The 25,811-nt window shown below is 35.5% G+C and overlaps 1 protein-coding gene across 5 annotated transcripts in view; it reads right to left on the bottom strand.

The window, feature by feature from the left end:
- The window catches only part of RALYL (RALY RNA binding protein like), a 400,435-nt gene that overhangs the window by 373,768 nt on the left and 856 nt on the right, over window positions 1-25,811 (bottom strand). For 4 of the 5 annotated variants that reach the window (XM_069854306.1, XM_069854308.1, XM_069854303.1 and 1 more), the window contains exon 2: window positions 25,460-25,546. The exons of the other annotated variant lie outside the window; for it this stretch is intronic. The gene's annotated coding sequence lies outside the window, so the exon portion shown is untranslated. The remainder of the gene's footprint in view (window positions 1-25,459; window positions 25,547-25,811) is intronic. 5 annotated transcript variants of the gene reach the window in all.

The raw sequence follows: 25,811 nt of genomic DNA, 5'->3' as shown, positions 1-25,811 counted from the left end.
CAGCCAGAAGCAGTGCAAAATATAGACTATACAAAATCAATATGACAAAAAGTACTGGAAGGACTTTACAGCTGAAAACTCATGTTAATAAGTGACCCTTACTTAATATTTAACTGCAGCTCCATTACCCCAGTCCTAAAGGCTATTCACTTTCTCTTGCATGGTATCCCAGTCCTTCTATGTGTTTTTGATGCCATTCTGCGTATCTGATATGAGTAAATTTCATCAGCACACTCCCAATATTTATCAACAGTGAAATGATTAAACAAAAAGCCAATATCAAGACCATTTCCATAAAATTCCAGATGTAAACTACCTGCAGCACCATACATCTCAATTTAACACTGCTGTCATCTGCTTATTTGCTAATTCCTTACCCTCTTTATGATTCGTTTTACTAAGCCCCATGTTTTCCTTTTTAATTATTTCCAGTGTGGCATTGTACTCAAAGTACATATTAGCTTCCCTAGGAATTTTAATATCTAAACCTATTAATTATTTTCTGCATTTCTGGATACCTATCTTCATTTAATTGCAATGAAAACATTTAGAAGAAAATATGGGTTTAGAAGTTTTAAACTGAATACGTACAAGGCCTGAGGTACTTAATACTATATCAATTCAATTCAAACCTTGTGCTCAGTCCCATGGGAAGAAAATGTGTCAGAAAATTCAAAATAATGAAAGGAATTATAGTGTCAGTTACTTTAATTAATCATTTTCATTCATATTAAAATGAAATATGATATACAGGAATGTTCTGCTATTAGCATGGACTCCTTTCCCAGACCACAGCTTAGTCACTTACAAAATTATTGGCAATCCTTTCTCAGTCATAAAACACTTTCACTGAAAAAATTAGTTTTCATCAGTCACATATATATGTACAAGATTCACCTGAAATAGTCATTTGATTGGTTCCTCAATTTTTAACAAACACGATGCTTAGGGCAAGCATGCTGCTTCTTCTAGATGGGTTTTCTGTTTCCACCTTATTTTTTTTTTTCCTGTTCACTCATAGACACAATCAGTCTAATGTGAGCACTCTGACAAGTTTACTTGACTCGTAAATATTTCCTTGGAGATGACGATCACTCTTTTGCACCTAGCCCCAGTAAACATGGCCTTATCACCAGCAGGTGAGAAGGAAGGACTAACACCTTCCTTTGTCTCTATAAAAGTAGGGATTATAGCTGCTACTGTAATCTCATATGCCGTGAATGTAATTGTTGCCTTTACTGGACTAGTATTCTGACCCAGAAAAGCAATACCAATAATGGGTTTGATGGTGCCATTCAAGCTGTCATCTTACCTTGCGGTCATACAGCTAGCTCTATGGCCAAAACACCACTGTGCAGTTTACCCTGTCCCCTCTTGAAGACCAGTTTCACCAAATTTCACCAAATATAGCCATCAGCCAAATCTCTATTCAAAACTAAAGGGAGTTTCATTTACAAAAGACTTGAGACTCAAGTCTTCCTAACCTACTGAAATGCAATGTAATATTATCACACTACTTATTAAAAGACCATTATAAGAATGCTGTGCTTCAGAAAACACAGATCTGAGCAAGACAATGCAAGTTTTTATAGCACTAAAGACAATAATAATTAGCATAGCACAGCTAATGTGAAAAATATTCCTTCTTTACAAAGTCACGTTTTGAGACAACTGTAGCAATTCACCCTGAGATACAATGCCATTCCCAAAACTTCTGCTTGTAGGAATCTTCACAAATCTTGTTTGCTTTGTTTTTGCCTAAGCAAAACAAATTTGGCCAATGGATCTGTTGCTACATAGGCTGATCCCAGTATAGGTCTGTCTAGAAGAGAAAGCAGCTTCAGGCAGGAAGTTCATTGCAATGCAGCCAAGAGAAAATCATGAGCTCTCAGATGTTAATGGAAACCTTGCCTTTAACTACTCTGGAATGAGATTTCACTCTCTCTTTCAAGTTTAGCACTTGTCTCTACAAGGCTTATTTTACAGCTTTGAATACGCGTTCACCTACATCCAACAGGCAGGATTTGGAGCACTGCAGTTTCTTCACAGCATGCTAACAAGCAGAAAGAAGGACACAGGGGTGATGAGCACAGCATGGAGACATCCTGCAGTGATGCCGAGCTGCTGGAGTGGGGGCCACATAATTTCCCTTCCTCGGATCTAGTACAGTGAATTGCCAAGGGAAATAGGACAAGATTCAGCCTTCAAGGCAGTCTCTGAATGTGGTAATAACTCCTTGGCTACTGGCAGCAAAAGGAATTTTTGAGCAGCCCTCTGGCATAGAGAACCACTTTAAGGAGTGCAAAATAACCGTATGCCCTTTTATACAAATAATGTCACACGATGTTGTTGTGAATGAATGCCAGGTATGAAGCAAAATGTTTTCTCCTGACCTTGTGTCACATGTCTTCCTCAAATTTCAAAATAGTCCCTGTAAAGTGTCCGCTTTTAAGAGGTTTTTCCAGCCGCTATGCAATCTTCATGAGATAACCATACAAAACCTGTTTCCCCTAGTGTATCCAAGTATATCATTAGTGAGCCAAGTTCTGTTATTTCAAATGGAACAGAAAACTATACACTCCACACTTCAAATATAATTAACAATAAAGTGCCTGTTTGTTATATATATTAATTTATTTCATAACACTGCAACACTGTTCAAAGGCATAACTAAACTGCACATTGCCTTGAACACTGAACTTCAGGACAACAAGGTTTCAGCTGTTTTAATCACAAACTAATTTTTCCTTGCTGAGAAATACTCATCTTCTCAATGGCAAAATTTAATTAATGTTGTCTTAGGTTCCTAAGTGTAATATTGGTTGCTATTGTTGCTGTTATGAGTGAAACAACTAACATTGATAACATTCGGTTCTTCCAATCTTTTACAAAACAGTATAATTCTAAAAGGACAAAAGAATAAATAGAACAGACAAATATATTACAGATAAAACATAAACATGGTCATATACTGTTGAATTTTAACAGGGGCTGCCTAAAGCCTTTCACAAACATGAAAAAGCATTGCATTATTCATTACTTCAGTTTAATTACAGAATCACAAAAGTGAACTAGAAGAAACCTCAAAAAGTCATCTAATCTATGCCTTGGCATATGATGTCTGATGTGGAGATTAGTCTCAATGTGTAATCAATCAACTTCACAATCTGAAGAATAGACACAAATTTCCTTATATTTCTAAAAAAATATCTGTCTCAAAAGTGGGACAAAAACTGCCAGAGGACAACTTTATATTTTAAGTATGGAAACCTCACGTCAACTACTTCTGCACAAACAGCAGCTGGTCATGATTCATAACTCCTTCTTATGCAGGATAAATTACTCTGCTTCATCTTTCTCATCCAATGGTATAAAGTGCTGTATGACATAATTAACATATTCTGTACAAAAAAATAGGCCTCAGTATCAAATTCAGGCTGTAGCAATTTATAATAGATGAAGTGTCAAAGACAGAAAGCAATTTAAAGGAAATATTAGTCATCAAACAAAGAAAACACTACAATAGTTAAAAAGATGACAACAGGCAGGTTACTTACCTTAGAAAGGTATGCTCCACTAGAAAAGGAAAAAAGGCACACAAGATGCAGTCTGCTGTTTTTTGCTTGGCTGAAAATTATTACTGAGCTTAATAGATAATTTTCACAAGGATTGGGCTGACTGAGGACAATTACATTGAAGAAGTATTAAGTAAAGAATTTAAAATGCATGATGTCAGGAATTGAGAAAGCGCATTCACAATAATATTAACATGATCGTTTTTATAATGTAACATATTCTAATTTTCACTTGAGTTATTTCCTGATCTTTCAGAGATAATGAGCACTACCAGCTGCAACTAAAGTCAATAGCATTGTAGTTATAATTTCTAAACATCTGACTCTTCACCTATATCAGAGAATTTACTCCATAGTTAATTCCACACCCAGCATTACAATCCACACCATATGCACCACTTAATAATCCCAGTGCTGCAGAGTGCATGGATAAGCACAGGACATACATAACTAACCTTAACAAACAATTTCTAAATAGTGTCCCCTACTTACTAGCAATGTTTCAATAGCAAAGAATTGTAGTGATGTCTACTAATAGTTTTGTACTTTCTGAAGATATACTAACAAAATATTTGAAGCATGATACTAAGTAGTTTATTCAACATTCAACAATCTATATCACATCATGTAGAAAGTATATTTCTGAAAGATTATACTTGCTGCAATTTTTAATTATAACCCCTAATTCAAAAGGGTGTCCTAATCATTCATGTAAATGAGCAGTTGCAATCAGTGGTGTAACTTGAGAAATGAACTTGTTTTATAAATTATACAAAATGAAATGGAAAACTGAGTCCTGAGCTCATAAATGTCAAGTATAATTTTGTTGCATGTCAGACACATCTACATGTTCTATGTATGTAAAGAATTTGCCATGAACATAATCCACTTTTGTGGTTGCAGAAAATGCAATGATGCTCAGTCCTAATAAATAAATACATTAAAAAACACAGTTATATTAAATTTAGTTTCAGCCATGGGCCAGAGCTAGTACAGGAGTAAATCAATAGAATTCTGTAGAAGCTAAACTATTTCTGACAATTTGCTCTGGATCTGGCCCTCTATGTCTCACTGAAATAATTTTTTTAAATGATTAAGTAAAGTACTGCACATATAAGGCATTGATTTTTATCATTGATTTTGTGCTGGCATTTGAGCCAACCCTCAAAAAGCTTGAGCGTTTTATGTATTTACAGCTGTCTGTTGGCAAAGAATAATTTATTCACCCCAAACAAAACATGCTCCTGAAGCCTATAAAACCAGCATTTTTCTAGACTAGATTTACAAACAGTTTCTCCTAATAAAAAGTTAGAAAATGTACTTTAAATCATTGAAACAAAAGCAGAGCTCTGTTTCTCAGGGTTTTTTTTCTTGTCAAACAAATAAGGCAGATATAGATTATATTTTTCTCCCGAGAGAGCTGTTCCATCAGCAGAGAGCTAAGATCAATGATGAATCATCATCTTATAACAAAATATTTCCAGTGACAAAGTGAAGCATATTGGTTACTATTTTTGGTTAAATATGTATACAGGAAAATTTTGGTTGCCTATCACTGCATTTTTTCCTAAGCAGAGAAATTCATCCATCATTTCACAGGGAGAGCAGCATTTCGTTTATTGGTTGATCAAAGGCAATTACAGACACAGGTCCAGCATGAGTAGAACCTACCCGATTCATTTCAAAACCTCTCTTGTGTCACATTCTAACAGAACAATAAAAAGCTACTACCTATATATATGAGAATAACACTCTCATAGAGACCACCATCTATTCTTTTAAACCACTCAACTTCCCCAAGTCTCAACTGGTTAATGTGTTATTCCAGAGGAAAAATAGGGTTTTCTCTTTCAGAACCAGTGCTAAAGCAGAGAATACTGCTTGCTACAATGACTTTGGCAAAAAGGAAAGAATGAGTAGTAAAACAGTTATTCCACACCTTTCAGCTACATATTTTCTCTTTCTGCAAGTCTGAATGACCTTTGGCTGAGCACAACATCCAGAACAGACTGTAAATTTATTAGCATTGGGCCCTATCTTTTCAATATATTTATAGGCAACCTTGTGATAGTGGTGGAGAAGATAGCTGCTAAAATATTTGCTTTTAAGTCTTAGGGAGTGATGGATAACTCAATATACAAATCTTCAACAATAATTTTGATGATGGAGGGTTTTATTCCCATTTCAATGACAGAGAAAAAAAAATGAAGCAGAGAAGGTACAGTTCTAAAGCATTAGAAAGACTAGAAGAGACTAGATGCAGATTGAGATGCAATCCTAGTTCTGTCCAGGGTGAAAAATAATGGCATTTAGGAAGCATGAACAGAGTTTGCGTTCAAGTTTTAGATTGATAGAAAGCTGCATCAAATAAGGTTTTATTAATAAAGGCATTATTTATAGAAAATCTCACAGATAAAATTACAAAATCCAAATCTTAGATTCCTCTACCAGGTGTCTGCTCATTGGTGAGGCGACTCAGCAGTAACCATTGAAAACACATAACAATTCTGCACTACTTCATAAAAAAATGAGAGAACAATAAACAATGTTTATACCACGTCTCTGTCACTATAGGCTCTATTAAACTCATACTTAAGCTATTATTCAGTAGTCTGAAAGACCGGGTACCAGCCATGACAGTCATTTGTACTTAAATCAGATATGGATCCAGTCAGGACTCACAGGTGTGACAGGGGACAGGACAAAGGGGAATGGCCTCAAGCTATGCCAGAGGAGGTTAAGACTAGATATCAGAAAGAAAATTTTCACAGAAGGGGTCAGCTGGCATTGGAACAAGCTGGCCAGGGAGGTGGTTGAGTCATCATCCCTGGAGGTATTTAAAAGATGGGTAGACGAGGTGCTGAGGAACATGGTTTAGTAGCAGATAGGAATGGTTGGACTCTATGATCCAAGAGGTCTTTTCCAACTTGGTGACTCTATGATTTTTCTGATCAAGAAACAATGGAATTTGGCACAATGCTTATTTCTGAACCAACATATAGACAAAGATTCTTTCAGTTTAACATGCTGATATTATGATCTCAGAAATGTTCAGAGAAGACTGACTACAGCCACATTCTGGCAACAGAATGTGCCTTTTTTAGCACTGAAGAGAGATCAGTAAAGCTTTAAGACATCTAAGGATCCTGCCAGTCTGGGAGAATTAGCAGCAGCTATAGCTTGTAACCATATCTTATCCTTCTACCCAATGGATCATGACAGGACCCTGAAAAATTATGACCTATACTTTGACAATTCCTGCCTAAAAATCCTTTTTGGGAGCCACTGGCACAAACCAAAGCAGCTGCTAACTTGAGCATGTACAAAAGTGAGAAACAGGCTGGCAGATACCTCTATTTCAACTGTCCAAATTCTTAGGTCCTTTACTAAGCACAGTTTCCTCCAGCCCCAAAAGTGCATGCAAAAGGGGCTGAATAATACTTGATGTGGAAATATTTAAGCATTACATTTTCCTATTCACACATTCACAAAGCTGCAAAGCACCTTCGTAAAATTTCAACTTTTTGTCCTTTGATTGCTTTCATGGATGTCACAATATCATCTCAAAGGTATTGTCTCATCTCATCTGAATTCATCAGTCTTGGCCAATCTTCCAGCCGTGTAGGCATTCCCTAATAAAGTGAAAGGAATTTGTCTTAATACTATTTCTTGCTGCACAGCTTCTCTTTTATAATTGTAGTTTCATTATGATGCTTTACATCAACAAGAATGTATGTGGTTTCACATAGAAAAATAATTTGAATAATAATAGCAAAGAAGCTCAGAAAGACTACACCACAATGTCAACAGCAAAACCAAATCCTACCTACTGTCCATCTTATACTTTATCCACGAGGTGACAGCTGAGGCTCAGGTGCCATGAATATATTTCCAGGTTTTATCCCTTGTATATTTTAATTCTCCTCCTGCTCCCTTTCTTTCATACTGAAAAGCTGAGTTTCTGAGAGATTAAGCTAAGTAGCATATATTAACTATGGCTCATTACACATACCAATAGAAAAAAAATATTGTTTCTAAAACACAGAAGAGAAAAAAGTGTTACAATAATGACTTTTTCAACTTACAGATATTTTTCTCTTTATAAAAGAAAACGAGCCTAAATTCTTTTCTTAAAAGATCTGATTCTACAGTTAAAATCTCATCTTGTGTGGCATGACCTTTTAAGCCCTCTCAGCCATACTGGCTCCAAAGCATACAACCCAAACTGAACTTCAGTTCTTTGTCCAAAGCACGACAATCAGAAGAATGATGTTTTGACAGCTGGACATCTGATGATTCTATCACTTCAACACTTCTGTTATTTAACCCTTCACAAGATTTAACATAATAACATGTTACATTTTATGTCTAACAATAAGTCTAAAAATTTGGTTACCAAATGATATCACATTGAATTAATTTTTATATTAGATACCTCAAAGGGCCTAATTAATGACAAAATGTCTAGGAACCAATAATATACCCTCTTCTCAATGCAGTTTTTGCTAAGTAGGACATACCTTAGTTTATGTAAAATGTCTGACTGATTATAATCAATACACCATTCAAGGCACAAGACAGATTTTTCTGCAATAGTGTGTAACATAAAATTGCTAAAAAATATGCAAGCTTATGCCCACCACCCTCCATCAGAAACAACTGACTTTCTAGCTGTTCTTTTGCTATGAATAATACATTCTTCTAAATCCTCTCAAAATGCAAAGGAGAAGCTCTAGAGCTAAATAGCTTTCACTGAAAAGATGGTTTCCAAGTTCGTAATTTCTGTGCTCAGGTTTCCTATGCATAACATTTTCCAGCACCCTCCACTTACAGCACTCACATGCATTACACCAACATTTTCGAAACTCCATTAGTCATTCTGCAATAAGACTGAAATCATCTTCCTAGTATAGAACTAATCATCCTATTTTCCACAACTTATCACTAAAAGGAAGCAAATACCATTACATTTGCTAAGAACAAGTTATGAGCATAGAACCAGGTAATCAATTCTCTATTGATTTAATGGAGACATCCTACCAATTTATACCAGCTGCAAATACTGGTCACTAAGTCTAAAAATGCCTAAGATGCAGCATTTTTTAAATTCTAGCTCAGCTTCAAAAAAACATTAGCTTGGATAGCCTTCTTGTCTTTTAATATCTGCTTATGGGAACATTTATATTTGAATCTGCAGAATTAGAGAAAAGATTTCAGATACGTTAGCAGCTCTGTAGAGGGACATATAGAATTGAAAGTAGGAGGCCTTCATGTGAAACTGAAATCCTAAAGAGAGGAAAGGAGAAGAGTAGAGGGGAATCTCGGTGGAGGTCCAGGCACTAATCGTTTCTGTTGTTCAAACATATCCTCACATTACATATTATGCTCCTTATACTGTCCAGTACATTTTTAGTTTTTACTTGGCTTTTTTCTTTCTTACACTGTTCTACTATATAACAGTAGTTCATGTATGTAGAAGAAATTAGCCGCAACAAATCAATAATTTGCATCATCAGGAAAATTATACTCCTGTGATTTTTTTTATTTCCGTGCTTTTAAACAAATATGAAATAAAAGTAACTAATAGCCAGCATTTATTGTGAAAGTGTAATCAATATACTAATAGGTAAGTCTCCATTAGATGTATTTATATATGTTTAGTAAAAGAAACGTGTTACTGGACCAGTCTGCTGTTTTCCAGCAAATGTCCTTCATTCCAATTGGACACACAAGGAAATTCTCTTTCTTTATACTGTAACTTCCTACAGGAAAGAGTGTACCCACAGCCCAAAACATTGATTCTCTGCAAGGGGTTTAGGAAGCGCTTGTTTAGATAGGAGATTTGACAGAGGACTGAACCAAAAAGAGAATAAGCTGTGGGTTTGAGGCCACACTAACCCACCACTGAGTATGACCTAATAAACCATATCCAGAGCCCGCTGAAAGTCCCATAAACACTACAGATTTTACAGACACTCAAGCTAAGGTGGCTAAAGGTTCTGCACATGTGTCTACACTATAGATGTGTTATCAGAAAAAAGGCTGAGAAAAAGATTTTTGGGAAAAATATTGCCTAAAAGGAGTCTAGAAACTGAGTGACAAATGTCTCTTCCATTGCCTGCCTTCTGCTGTGTACAAGAAAATTTCTCATTGTTCATTTTGTAAATAAACATGACCTCATAAAGCAATTTTTTTTTTTTTTGTAACATGTTTTTGAAAATTACTGGTTTGGATTATAACGCTTTTCTATAGAATATACATGTAACATCATCACAGTCCCAATGGGGAAAATTCCTTGTGTTGAGATTTGACAAAGGACAAGCATTTTAAATTCATAAGAAGTCCAGATGATGGCAATGCTCCTCCAAGCCTTTTGGGGGAGGAGGAAGAAGAAATTCCAAATTCTGTCAATTTATTTTGCAACAAGAATCTACTTGATTAAATTTATAAAATTTTGGTTACATCTGACATACAAATTTGGATGCCAAAATGTAACAACTGTAGATGTCCTTCTTACAGCAGCCAGTTGAATCCAGGATCTCAAAAAGAATCTAACTAGCTAGTTAAATCTGACTTTAGTATTTGGACGAGAATCTGACTACAGAAAACATCAACATTTATTTACAAGAAATCATGCTTTATCTTATCTGGTATTACAGCAATTCTCAATATAGTATTGCAGAATAAGGTTATTATGAAAGGGATTTTCCCCCAGGATGCAACACTTGCATTTCAACCACACAGTAATTTTTACCCACAAAATATTTATACATTATTCTTGACAAACTGTTGAGTTGTAGGATTTGACCATTTTTAACGATGTGATCATGTAAAATACAAATTTAGAATATGAAACCTTAAATTATATGTATGTTTGGTGGTAGACAGGAGAGAAGTCTTTACCTGCACAACCAAGGGCATTGCTAATCAAAGCCAAAACCCACATTACTCTCTGCCCTACCACAGGTTTTGCATGTTTTGCATCAGTTAGATGGAGACTAAACATGCAAATGAAGCTACATGTTTTAAGCCAGACTATTAGCTCATGCAATATCTTTCCAAGAAGTCATGACAACTAACATTATTTTCACTAAAAGAAAATTACTTCTTTTAGTCTTGCTTCTGAAAATGTCTATCTTCCTTTTTCATGATTCAGTTGTGGTCTAATACAGGGCACTGGGAAATAATAAATTGACTTTCTCTGCTGTAAATAAATGAAAATTTAAATCTTATCTTAAATCATATATCATAGAAGATAAGATCATGTAAGATATAGGACATATTTCATAAATGTAGCTTATATGGTATAAGAAGGAAGAACTTAAGCAGCATAGATTCTCTTTAACTGTTGAAACATAACTTCCATGAAAATCAAAATCAGCTAAACGTCTTTTAAAAAATCTTGCCTACAAAGGGGCTATAGAACTTTTCTGAAAATTTCACTATGATAATTTCACTATTTGTTAACTTGGCTGTGATGTCTCATTCTGCTCCACCTGCTCTGAAATGCACTCTTAATATTCCACTAATAAAGACTCCTTTTTTTCCCTTTTTGTGTGTGTGTGGTTTTTTTGTTTAACTGTATTGAGAAATATAGTAACATAAAAAAAAATCCCCAAGTGAAAGAACTATCTGGGGATTTATAAAAAGCATACAAGGACAACACCACCATATCTCAAGTATAACAATAGGCTTATATACAAAATATACAGCATGAGAGAAAAATTGCTAGGAGTAAGAAATACTATTTTTAAATGGATAAGGATATTTTCACTGATTACCTTTTCAATCTACTGCTGGTAGAGAGATTGTGACTGAATGAGTTCACAGAGGTAATGCATGCAAACACTTTGGATGATTTCACATTGAAAAGAATTTAAATATTTACAGTGTGCATTATTTTGAAAAAATAATTACTATTATGGAGTACATACACTACTGCAGAACCCTAGGTGCTCATGTTGGGTTGCAAGCTGCATATAAATCATGCAGTTTTGAGGTTGCAGCTTGCCCTCTATTTTTTTGATAAACTGCTAGCCTTGTTTCATGGATGGGTTCCTATGCACTTTGGCAACAGGAATCAATGAGGGGTTTTTTTTTTGTTATCATTACCTAAATGATAAGCATTTGTAAAGCTAAAGGTTTTCAAATTCTTAGATAAATTTTGACTAATAAAGTAACTCCTTAAAGAAATGTTACTGTTTGAAATATAAATAAGTAAACACATCTAAGAAGCTGAAGCTCACAAAATCTGGAGGATTATAATAATATATAATAATATATAACTTCCAAATTCTTCTATAAGAAGCTACAAGGCAATGTTCCAAAACAATTTTCATAAATGTCTTTATATGCTATTATTTCTACATATTTCATAATGAAACTTCAAATATACATGTCTAGATATGTAATCTGCCTCAGTATAGTAAACATAGATTGTATACATACACATTCAAAAAACATTATATTGAAAAAAAGTTACGTAGGTCTGCAAAGTCTAGGAATACAAAGTTAGAAAATGCCAGAATTTAGGAAATTACAGACTCCTATCTCTGAAATTATTTCAGGAGTTTGATCTGAGCTGTAATACTAATCTAATAATGTACACCTACTTCATCATCTTGCAAATATATTGCAAACGATTTTTTTTTTTAATTTTTAAAAACTTGTTTCAGCTTTAAGCATACTTTCTAAAGCAGATTAAATTTTTGAGTTTTTTTATAGAACAAAAAGTTGCCGTTCATTGATACTATCATTAATAGATACTCTGTTCACTTTTTTGGCAAGATAATCTGATCTGTCCTGATATGTATCCAATTGTACAAGGTATTAATTTATGTATAACTTTATTAATAAACTATTCAATAAACTATAACTAAACTATAGGCCAGTATAATTTATACTTGCTTTATTATTCCGGTATTCTATGTTTTCTGCTAGAAAGTAGCCTCTTGCAAGAACACCATTTTTTTTTTATTCTTTACCACCAGCAGAAACAGAATAATGAGTTATCTGGGCTTTGAGTTTGACCCGCTACATCAGCTCTTTTTCATTTTTATTAGACCAAAACAAATATATACCAACTCATTTACCACAAAAAAAAACACTGCATTTTTTATATTAAATCAGATTTTTATTATGCCGTCTTCTGAATGTCTGATTCAACAGGTACCAGACTGTTTGTTCTACCGAGTTAATATCCTCTTCCACATCTATATCAGAAACACAGCCTGTTGTATTGAAAACAGAAACTTGATCTTACTCCCAATGAAATCAATAAAAGTTGTTATAGACTTAATTACAAGATGGGGAGTATCTTTGGGTATAGTTACATAGGTACATCTTTTACACATCATGGTACACTGTACTACTTAAAATACACGAGATTGGGAAAGATAGACTTTTATGAGACAATGTGATGTACAATTTCTCATCTTTAATATAAAAAATCAAAGAAATTATGTCCTCAGATAAAACTCTGTTGCAGTGCAATCCAAACAGACTCACAACCAAAGTGCTGCAAAATTGCAAGCGAGAGCAGTACTTGACTTCCAGTTTCTGCATGGGATCCATCTTGCTATAAGCTACATATTGCAAGCTACACATTTTATGTTAAAGTGTACCTGATGTGCCTTGTCCTTGATGTATTTACTTAAAATATCTTTCATTATGAAGTATCTTATTGATGATAATGGCAATGTTCATTCAGCCTGGTTTCCACCACAGTTCTGTTTTTGAGGCCAAATAGGGATTGCCACCATGTACAGTAATCTACATTCTACACACAGTAAATCTTCTATAAAGATGCTGAGGTCAGGCATTTAACTGTGAATTTAGTAGAGATGTCCAAAATTCTCTTGACTTTCAAAAGTACTTATCCTTTTTGCTCTGTCTGAGCAGCAGTTAACAGGCAAGTATCATAACTAGGAAATCTTGCTTTGAATTTCATGGATGAAGTCTAATACTAGAAAACTAATGTAATTTATTTCAAAACTTACATGTTACACTTAGCATCCAATACCATGAGATATGTTTTATATCACATTCCAGAGGTCACAAGGCATTTAATTTGAAAGAGGTAGGTTATAAACATTTACATAAAGAACACTATCCTTTCAGGAAAGATTCAAAGTTTTCATTAGGAAGTTCTCAGCTTCAAAGGTGCCAACTCTATTACTTCACTTCTATAAAGATATTCTACTGATGCACTACAAGGCTGTAAAACATAATAGCAAACAGCTGGTCATAAAATAAATTGATGATTATGGATTATACTGTAGTTACATTTTGAAGTGAAATGGCAATTGCTATATGAAATTATTTGGTTGCACTCTGAAGAATAAGATAAAAGTTACAAAAGAAACTACAAAGTTAAGGTATAGAATATTTGTGGCAGAGATGATAGAATGGTATGCCTGAGAAAAGGCAAAGGATTTAAGTCAGTCCAAGGAAGACACCATTCCTCTACTCCTGACTGGAAAAGTATTTGCTTCAGATTTCTTTCCATAGTCCCTTCTTCATCTTACTTGTATGGGCAGTCTTAATGACCTCACCAGCACCAGTGGCTTCAAAATACATACTAACAGGGGCAAGAAAGTCAGATTTCCTCCCTTTGCAAATAACTACAAATTCTGAAGCAGGAGATGCATTGCATCACATTTCAACAGCAGCTGGGAGCAAGTTTCATATTTCATACTTTCTGTTGTATTGTCAGATAAAGTTACCTAAAATTAAGATAGGCTTCCCTTACTTGACCTTAAATAAAACTTAATGCTGGAAAATATAGCCTAAATCTCAGAGAGGTATGCAGTTTTCCTGCAACCGTGCTACCTGCCTTAAAAAATAGTAAGTTCCACCTGAGACCATAAATTCCTGAAGGCCCAGGGAAGTCTTCAGTGAGCCCTCCCCCTTTAAATAAACCCCAGAGGTGGCATGTGCAGAGAGCAGTTCTCTGGTTCAAGCAGGGGGATGGACAAGCTCTCTGCCAAGTACCCCCTGGTGCATGCAGGAGCTCCTTTTCATCCTGTGGGACAGTCACAGCTCTCAGTAGGGTTTTCTGAGGAACTTAGGTAACTTGCCTAATTGTCCCAAAGGGCTCCTTTCAAGGTGCTCCCTTTTCACAGAGACTGCCCAGAGACCCAAAGTACCATGTTAAGGGGCTCTGAATATGCTGCTGAAATCGGAAACTTACTGTTCAACTGTGTGACTCACACAAATTGGGCAAAAATAATCCAAATCTAAACAAAATGCAAAAACCAATACATACAGCGAACTTCAATATCAACTGAAATTCAAAATTTCTAGTCAGGTAATGAGGTAACGTCAGTGCATTAAGAAATTTTAACATTTCCTTAAACATAAAAATCCTGAGGGAAACCATTGTTTTCTTGCAATTTCATGTTCACTTTATTTTTATTCAATAGCATGTTTGCATTTGACCTATTATATCCAGATATGCATAATACCTAACAATTTGTCTACAGTACTGTTTTAAAAAGTTTCTCCAGGATATAAAGTTTATTTCAGCCTTTTGGACTCGATTGTTCTGCTCTGGACCTGATCCACCAGCATCTGCAGTAACTACTTGTTTCATCCAGAATCTTCTGATACGTAACACCTCTCTTTACTCAGTTAACTATAATTGGTTATTGTATATAATAAGGACCTGGGAATTCTTAGTATTCACCATTTAAAGAATTAAGTCTGCAAATTTGCAACTGGGCTTTGTGTTTTATTGGCTCAGTGGTTTTTTTTGTATCAGATAGATAGGTACAGGGGAGTCACAGGACAAATTTAAGCTCTAGGTTTAGGAAATACCTTCTTAGAAAGACCAGTTACCGGGTCCACCCACACCATCAAGGCTCTTAAATCAACCTTGTCAGGTAGAATGCTTCCTGGTGGGAAGGGCTGTGAGGAGGAAGGTATGCATAAGAAATGAAAAGAGGTTTGGCAAAAGAGTCTTTTTAATCTGAGCCCTCCTCCACCTTCACAATGTCTGACAGTCCAGATGGGAAGAAAGACCAAATATCAGGATCAAGTCAAGTGCTGAACCAGCACTGAGTAGTGGAGCCTCTATTTCTCGCCTGTCTAGCAGTCACACTGCACAGCAAAATTCAGATTGGATTTTTAACTCTAGTGGGAGTATTTGGCCTACAAAGCTAAATAATACACTGCAAATTTCAAACTAACTGAAAGAATTAGGAACGGCTTTTAATTTTTATTCCTACTAAGATAATGGGGAATAAGAAGGACACTTGGAAGTAAAGCTTTGAAAGAAGTGAAGGTAAAACAACAAATAAGTAAATAAAGGCCAGTAGAAAGTCTACTTTTGGATCTAGATTAATACCACTGAAACACCAAGTCACATGCACACTGATTTAAAGTGCTCACCTAGCGTATAAAAGGAATGAGAAATCTAACCTTTTAATTTTGTATCACTCACAAAGTATGAAACCATTCTATACTTTCATAGTTAAAGAAGTAAGTCTACTTTACTACTTCACCAAACAATTTGTGAGAACACTATATTTTGTTATTTGCAAGACTTCAGTTGTTCTGAGTTTGCTCTTTAATAAAAGAAGGAAATAAGTAGTGAAATATCTGTAATGCTGATAAAAGCTAAGGTGGTGGAGAGGGAAAGAGGCCTGAGCTCAAAAGGAAGGTGAGGAGGAGCGGGGACTGCAAACATTCCCTTTGTCTGGAGCCTTAACTAAACCACTGGAGATTTGTTTCTCCATTTCTATTACTGCCCCTCCTGCCTCTCTTTCTGCTCCTCTCCTCTTCCATCCCTCTCCTATTGCTTCCTTTTCTTTCATCCTTCTGAGCTGTGCCGATGCCAGGGGAGAAGTCCAGAGCAGGAGGGAAGGTCCAGCAAGTCTGAAATAAAAAAAAATTACAAATAAAAGATAAAAAGGATCCAGAAATTCAAATGAACACACTTTACATTTTAAAATATGCTTCCCTCTGTCACTGCAGACTTATATGACACGGGTCTCTATGACAGGCTGATTCTGATCTTAGAATATCTCAAAGTGAAAAGTAGCCAGACTTATTCTGACTGTGATGAATATTTACAACAGCCATTAATATTTGTGACTAAGTATCAAGAACTTCTGAACCTATTTTAAAATTTCTGAGATGAAATGTCACACTATATAGGATGTTCATTTCTGTATCAAAAAAAAAAAATCACAGCATTCCTGAAATAGCTTATTTCCTTAAACAAAACTGTAATTATTTTTCTTGTAATCTCGCCTTTCATAAGCATGTCCCTGAACAAATATTCCTCGTTCAAGGTCCCTGAACCACCTACTCACCCAGAGCAACTGGCAGTTAGACCCAGTGACATCTAACAGCACAGTTTGGCCCACTGCCCCACCCTCACTGAGAAATTCAGTTGTGCTCGTCTATGTCCTGACAACCTATGGTCATGAGACCTTTATATTCCCATGACCACATTGTGCTTCTAAGTCTGAGCCAAGATGCATGAGTGCAAAAGGAAATGTTAGAGTGCATAAATGAAACAGGGAAAAGAGATGAAAATTTCATGAAGTCAGCAAATCCTTGTACATCTGTTCTATATGAATACTGCTCAGACAACGTATTTTTGAGGGACAGAACAAAAATCTAAGATACAAATATAGATACATTATGAAGAACAAAGATGAAGACCAAGACGTGGTAAAGTGTGTAACATGACACGATAGCTGCAACTAGCTGTTTATAGGTGCCAGAATATATTACTATGCTTACAGACACAGTAATTTGAAAGTGCTAAGAACTCCCAACTTTTTAACTCCTCTTTTCAGTTCTGACAAGCCTGTAAGATTTCCAAATCTACACAAACCATTATAACGTGTCTGTGAAGGTTCAGAGCTGCATTTTATTTTATCTCGGTATTTAGGCAATTAACTCTTACTATGATGAGTTTTGTGCTTATTCCTATTATACCAAATGGTTCATTTCTAATTTGGACTCAGCTTTAAAGGTACCATAGGACATTTGGCACTGGCATAAGTTGGTCAGTATTTTTGCATTCTGCTGTTCACAAGGACTTGGGACAGATCTAAACTAAGTCACTGAAATAAACTTTGTCCAAGAGATGGTTTAGATAAAGGTTAATGTTCAGTCTTACAAAATTCTAAACTTCTCTAGAAAATTACCAGAGACAAGGAAACCCAAAATGTATCTGCATATTCAAAACTACAGGTTTTACTGGATTTTTTTAGAACAGGTTTGTATGTGAGGATATTAGCAGCATGCCATCAATGGCTAAATATTTGACCTGCATTGCTTGAATTACCTCAGCTTACAAACTATTATTTTCGCTTCTTCATGATTTAAAAAGCCTTCTTCAGAGCCATCTAGAACTTTAAAATTCAGGTCTTCTGCCATTCATTGATCTGCTAATGATTTTCTAATGCTGTGACTATATATCTAAATTAATTTACATATGCAAAGTGCAAGTAGCTGATTTCATTGCCACCCAGATAATCATTATCTTTCAACTATTTTCAAAGGTTTCTCAAGTTGGGTCCATGACTGTACCCAATACCTCAAGTCCCTGGATTATAGAACAAGATTCTGTGAGAACTCATTGAAGGATTATGTTGTAGGGTTGTATTATAAACCATCAGAAAACTGGGTAAAGCAGTGGAAAAAAAGGTGTGACATTTTTGATATAGTCCAGAACGGATTCAAAATGTTTTAAAAGACCTCTGCATTCCTGTAAAAAAATTACTGCATAAGATAAAAAAAAAAAAAAACAAAACCAAAAATTAACAATCAAGTAAAAACTTATAGCCATGAAGATTCTAGTGGTAACAAAATAAGTTTTCAACAAAACATTACATTAAGAAATTATTATTTCAACAGACACAGGGGAAAATAAGCATGAGATTCATCTCTAACTTCATCCAACAAAAACCCAGGAATCTAGTTTAAATGTCTCGTCTAGGTTCCCTCTTCTGTAAAAAGAGAGAGGTGTTTTAGGAAGGCTGCTCATCTCAGCTATCCAAAGATGACTCTCTTGGGTTGTAATCTGTAATTCTCTGGAGGTGTCTCTATATCTCCATTGACTACAAAGCCTTGAGCAACTGTGTGAGACTTCAATGACTAACTTTTAGATGGGTAAAATAATGACTAGTTTACCACCGAAAACCTATTTTTTAAACAGCAGGGTTAAGTGAGATGAATTAAGCCTTTTGTGTAAATCACTTCATCAAAAATCTAGAGAAAAAAAAGGTTTTGACAGGAAAATCCGACGAGCATAAATATCAGTGATTTCAATAGGACCAGGGTTTAATTCTGCACCTTTCTGTTTATACATCATCCACCAGAACAGGGTGCATTCTAATGAACAGTAGCACAGCATGGTTCTCTCATAAAATAATAAACAATAAAAATAGCATCAATGTCCTGATAAACTCTGCCCCTAAAGTAAAAGTGACATAACATCAAAATATAAGTGTAGTTACTCTTTTCATTATGCATAATATACACTAATTGTCTACAACATACAAGTGCACAATCAGAAGATGCTAACGTTTTCAGAGCGAGTCTTGCAGTTGTCCCATTTACAGAACTTTCATTTAACTGGAAGTTGCATATGCAGGAAAAAAAAAACCAACTTAATTACATCCTTCTTCTGCAGTTCAAAAAAAAAATGCACACTTATGCAGTATAGAATACATTAAAAAACTGACCTACTGTGCAACTTCTTGAATGCTGGGGTTTACCTGTGAAATAAGTGGCAACTGCAAGAGGAGAAATAAGATAATAGCACTGATATTTATTACACAGTATAAATAATCCCTTTTGTAGGTACCCAAACAGGAAGTTTTGTGACTGTTTCATAGATGCTGCATGACAGTTTACACAAAACATTTTTAAATGTTCTATAATTTCTAACCTAATATTTACTGGGGGAAAGGTCTTTTGATAAAATAGGATAACTAGGTAGAATTTCCTTTTCTTTTGTAAAAAGTAACTGTGTATTACAGATCAAGCTCAGAAGCATCACGCTGCAGTTACTAAAAACAGTGTTTCATTGTAAAAGTCAGTGAATTACTATCACTCCCTCTACCCACAAGAAAAGCTGTTAGCATTCTGTAACCCTTAAAAGAAGGCTTAGTGTGAAAGTATGCACAAAACTCTCTTTGTTACTTCTATGAATTTTATTTTTCTTCCACTGTATTTATTCACATAAAGAAAGTTCTGATAAAAAGGATGCCTAGAATAGTGCAAACATTTTAGTAGTTCCAAGCAATAAACTCCACAATAACATAACCAAACAGAAAGGGCCAGCATTGTCAACACCATGCAAATATAATCCTTTGAGACTGAAACTCCGGCTCTTAAATCAGCCTAAAAAAACTGCATGCAAGGTTTACATATGCAATGCCTCTTCCCGATCCTAAATTTACCACTATTTAACAAGATGTATGTTGTATCTATTTGATATAGATGCTGTTCAGCTTACACACAAAACTCTCAGCACAAATGGAGATACCTTTTGCTGAATGAACTGTGCTAGTGTGACGTTTTTCTACAAAACAAATTTAGCCTTGCTTCAGTCAGGTGAAGAATCCCATTAATATTTGATTTGTGCCAGATAGCCCCTTTTTGTTGACCCTGCACAAATAAAGCACATGCTTGACTCAAGGGAGGATCTTGACGAAAGCAACCGATGTGACTGAGCAGGCTAAAATAATGGCTGTTAGTATAGGGCACAATTGGAAGACTGGAACATAGCTTTCACCAAATCATGTAATAATTATCAAGGTCCAACAATTATTATTGGATCCTTTATGATTTATTGTTCTTTAAATAATAATAATGGCCTGTACTGCCTTTTATAAGCTATGGCTGTCCAAGGGCCTCTACACAGTTCTCAGAGGACATCTGAATTGTCCATGCAAAGTGTCAGCTGTTTTCAGAGCTCTGCATTCACTTTGTTGTTCAGAGACTGCATGTAGGTAGAGGCACAATCACTGACATCAGACAGCCACCTGGGATGTACAATGATGTAAACCGAGTTTAATCAGAGCTTTGGGTGTTTTGGGAGAAAGACTCACAAAGGTGCAAAGGAAAAATGAAGAGCCTGGGGAGCATCATTTATATTCCACCATGTTCACACACACTGTTGGTCAACACACATATAAAATCCACCTCTGCTTCTTCAAACATCCACCAGCCAAGCCAGTGTAAAAATTGTGTTTACTAACTTAACCATGAAGGAACTACACCACAGAAAAGAAAACTGTTCCTGAAACTAAATTGACAAACTAAACAAAATCATTGTTGTTTGGGCCCTGACATGCCCAGTCAGTATGCAAAAAGCCTGGACTGGATGCTGGGGAGGCATAACGAGTACCACCATGAAGGCAACTTAACTCTGTGGCTTTTGTCAAGTAATAACATCGGTGTGTGTACAGTCACTACACAGAGAAAGTTAAGCTATTTATTCTTAAACAAAAATATCGGTTAAGCCCTGAAGTGTAAGATTTCTGTTAATACTCTCACACTAAAAATGTCTCTAAAATATCTATCCATACAATTCTATTTATTAATCTACCTATCTTTTTTTCCCAGAATAACACAATGATAAAAACAAGTTAATTGCATTCACACTAAGCAACCTGAGATTTACTTAATAATTTGAAGGTCTACTTGATTATTTATTTTAATTGTTGGCAGTGATTCATTGAGATGGAAAAATCACACTTCATTGTGCAAAGATAAATGCTTTCAGAAAGCACTTCCAAAACTGCAGTATAAATGCTTTTGAAGGATTAAGAACATAACAGACATTAGAGTGTAATTTTGAAATAAGAAAGAGTAAAGATGACAAAAAAAATTGTACAAGTTACTCTAATATGTGTTTATGCAAAATAATGATCTTCAAGTCATTTTATTCTGGTAATTATTCAAAGGTTATAAAATAACATTAGTACCTTAACAAAGGTGGGAATGTTACACTGTAATCTTCATACCATTTAAAAATAGCATTTTGTCTTCTTCTGTCAGACAGGATCTGAGAAGATACACACTAGATGACTAGGTAGATGGTGTCACAGATTACATAACTTTTCATCAGTAAATAGTCAGCTTTAGCCTTCTGTTCAGAATTCTGTAAGTACTTAAAAGATTCAGCTCCAGAATTTGACAGAGCACAGTATCCTCTAGGAAGACTAAGGGAAGTTAAAAAGATTCATCTGAGGGCAGACCTATCAATCTTTACAGTTCTACACTTTAAACACCATGAAGCTTTTTATTTTATCTTATCTTTCAAAATCCACAATGCAGGAATGAAGAAAATAGGACAAATTACACTGTAAGAAAGAAATAAACTTCTTTTAGAATCATGCTTTTGAAGACTAGTGATCTAAGATATAAGCAACCTGGGAAGAAACTAATAAGGAAAAGATAGTTTAAAAAGCACTGTATCTTAAGCTGATTCAGTTTCCTCATGTTAGTATGAATGTAAAATAATAAAACAATAATTAGTAGATTCTTGGGAGTCTAAAAGTTACAGTGTTGCTGGAGAAATTTCTGAGAGTCTTTTGCAGTTATGTTCTAGCCAGAGAAATTCCAATTGGTTAGGCATAGTGATGGGAAGGTCTGCACCACACAAGCCTCATTCCACCAGAAGAAGGTATGTCCACAGTAGACCTCTAGGTGTAAACATCCAGGCTGATGTGAAAGCCAGAAACTGGACATCCATGTTTGAAGCTGAAAACAGAACAGACCAGTGTGGAAGAAGGGAATTAGAATGCAGCTGCCCTCCTTCTGCTACAGCATGACTTTGGTGAGGGCCAGTCTCAATATCCCTCCTTCTCAGTGATGGCCACGCTATCAGGAGCCTCACAGGAGTGAAAAGGGGCTGTGGCTGCTTTCTAGAAATTCACTCTGAAGAGAAGCAGTGATGTGGATGAGGAACCTTATTGTTTAGGGACAGCACTGGCACAAAAATAAAGGTGTGTAAACCGTCTGAGAATAAATTCAGGAGAGGAATGAGGCTTCTAGCAGCCATAAGAGTGAAGCTCTCTCCAGTCTTTGTAGAGGTGCAGGGGGAGTGATGCTCCAGCTAAACTTAAACTGTAGCTTACTTAAATCTGAACACAATAAGAAGACCAGCCTAGCATCACAGCAAAATGGAGCTGATGACTCCACAGGCCTCTCTAGTCCTATCACCTATGTAGAAAACTGCAAGGAGATACATTCCCATTGCCAAACCAGTCCACCACAGCAGCTACAACCATGTATTTATATGTCAGTGCTCTGGCACTATACAGTTAGTAACTTCTGTTCACCCGTGATGTTTTTACTTGCTAGTAAGTGCTGCTAATGATAGTTAGTAATGGAGGAAGAAAAGAAAAGGCCTTCCAAACCTTTCATTTTATGAATCCTTATGAAAGTATCTTAAATTACTAAGCTGTCCTGAATATCAATACAGATGTAAAGAAAAACAGAAGATGTCACATAAGTATGGACGCTCATTACTTTAAGGAGTAACTACAATACAGAACCATCTCTTACTAAATATAAGAAATGTAATTTATACCATCACTTGTAGAAAGAATGCAGCAATTCTTAGACAAAATTTTTATTCATCCCAAAAGTACAAAAAGGACAACTGTCTTTTACACTAACTATGGCTTTTCCCAACATGCTTTCAACAGCATTAGTCATAGCATAACTATGGAAACACCAAGCTGGAACCAGATCTGCCAACCGAAATCCTACTGAGCCCACATACTGCACAAGGTAGAGGTATCCTCTTTCAAAATTAACTTCTTTATTCATATTTTAAAGTCCTTAGACTGTTTGATTTATACAAAAACATAAAGCCTCATATTGCTGCAAATTAAATATATATATATTAATTACCATGTTACTTGGACAATAGGTGCTTTGTAGATGAAATTTAGGTGCTGAAAACAGTACATTGCTACAACTTTATTTCTCAGACTTCAAAGTAAGACTAGGTGAGCAGGATTAGACCTTCAGTCAGCAATTATCTGTACAAAATTACTCACACAACACACCTGCAATATTAAAAGAAAGGACGAAAGGAACAGCATACTGGAAAGTGCCAGCCTAGATACTTTATTTCTGTGCTTTAGCAATATAAAAAATGTTTTGCTTACTGGCAGTTCCACGTAATTTAAAGAAAGATTTTAGTTTAAAAATAAGGAGGGATGGAAATAAAAAGAGGGGTGGAGGATAAAGTTTCAATCACTCTTGTATTTTATTGGCTTGCTTTCAAATTAAATCATGAAAAAATAAGCAGGCTGAGTCTTCTTAAATGTGAAATATTGACCCAACAGATCGTAACTGTTTCAGAGAAGTCATCATAATCTATCATGCAAATATCTAGACAGTGTTTTTTAGACACATGGGTTATTGACCCCGGTATGCTGCCAAAAGTATTCCATCATGTCAGAGCAGAAGCTGTACATGAATATGTGCTAATATTTTTATTAGATTTAAGCTGGAAAAAGCCACGGTAAATACATAATAGGGAAGTCTCTACAAAAATAAATGAATTTTTTTTTTCAACATGACTAATTGCACGAAAGAATGCTGAAGAATTCATATACACACTTTCTACTTCAAAGGAAGCTGTTAAGTTACAAGAATGTAAATATAAGTGTTAGAAGCTTCAAACTTTCAAATGCATTTCTAGTCCTATGAATTGTTTTGCTTATACCACAGTGATAAAAGAAATACATCCCCTTTTACTTACTTTAGTTTCCACATCTGAATACACAGCATATCTTAACAGTCAGTTATATATCCCTAAAAGCTGTTTATATAAAACACATTAAGCAATCCCATCACAATGAACTACAGAGAACACTGCGGATCCAAGCATTCTGCACTTCAACTATAGCATAATATTGAACTAGATCTCTCTGCAAAAAAAAATACCCTCAAAAAAAAAAAAAGCAACCAAAAAAAACCCCAACAACAACAAAAAGCCCTAACAACAAAAACTGACCTCTGGAAAAATCTTTCCAAATTCTATTTTAAAGAACCAATATCCTGTCTCTTACATCAGGGGCAGCCTCTGTTAAGCATTTAAGTGCCCTCAATGAAAAGCAACAGTTTCTTCACCAATCCTGAACTCTCAGTGACCGTCACGGAAAGTAACAGTTTCCCATTCTCTGTCTGCCAGTGGCATTAATAACCATCAAAACAAAGTGAAACACCTCCAAGCAAATATCTGCTTCTGATTAATCTCCAGCCCAATGAACAAAATTCATAAAAGGCAACCTGCTGCCTTGTTACGCCTTTTTAATAAGAGGGGCAGGAGTTGGATATAAGGGGTTTGCTGCCCTTAGGGCTCCTAAATATGCCTCATGTGGCAGTGAGCCAGCTCTCCGAGGGAGCCTCCTTCGCTGTTTCTCTCACAGCTATTTTCTAATGGATAGTTTTTAAACAGACACACACAAACACACACGAGTCACCACAATACAGGGCTGGGGTTTTTGTTTCTGTCTGATGTCCTGTAAGTATTTACACTCCTAAGGAGGATCTCAAGGTTTCATCCAGTTTGGGTTTGGGATTTAAGGTGTTTTTCTAAAATGGAAAGGAGCTGGCAGGGTGGGAAGGGACAGGGGGTCCGGATTTTTTTTTCCCTACCTCTATACAGTACATGAAACACCTCTCTTCAGCTTAACCGACCTAGGCTCAATTAGTGCAACATTTCCCACACATTCAAGCAATCACGAGGCAGAGATATTTAGTTCAGTCCTCATGCGTAATGCACAGAAACCTTTAGTTAAGGGTGGAAAGAGATTTCTTTAAAAAAAAAAAAAAAAAGATATCTCGCAATTTAATTTACACAGCGTGGAAACGCCTACAAGGAGATGAAGTACCTGCACTGGGGAGATGTTCAGTTGTTCACTTCATCTTCCGTTGACAAGGAAACCAAACCGCACTTCATTCTCCAGGAAAACCTTCCACTGCCATCATTTGAAAATGCATTTATTTGTATATATGTATATATCTATCATCATCATAATCATCATGATAATAATAACCATCATAAAATACTGCTGGTAAAAGAATGAAAAAGTCAAGGTGCAAAATGTGCAAAAGTAAGGATCATTTCTTGGGCTTTCTGTTTTGCTTTGTTATCTTAAAGGAGGAAAAACGTGTTTAAAAATGATAACTGTAACACGCTGCAAGAAAAGTTTCACATTATAAACAGGAATCAAAAAACGAAAA

This window comes from Phaenicophaeus curvirostris, chromosome 3, assembly GCF_032191515.1.
Source record: "Phaenicophaeus curvirostris isolate KB17595 chromosome 3, BPBGC_Pcur_1.0, whole genome shotgun sequence".
NCBI lineage: Eukaryota > Metazoa > Chordata > Aves > Cuculiformes > Cuculidae > Phaenicophaeus > Phaenicophaeus curvirostris.
The sequence above is the reverse complement of the archived record's forward strand: the minus strand, read 5'-3'. Positions and strand labels throughout refer to the sequence as shown.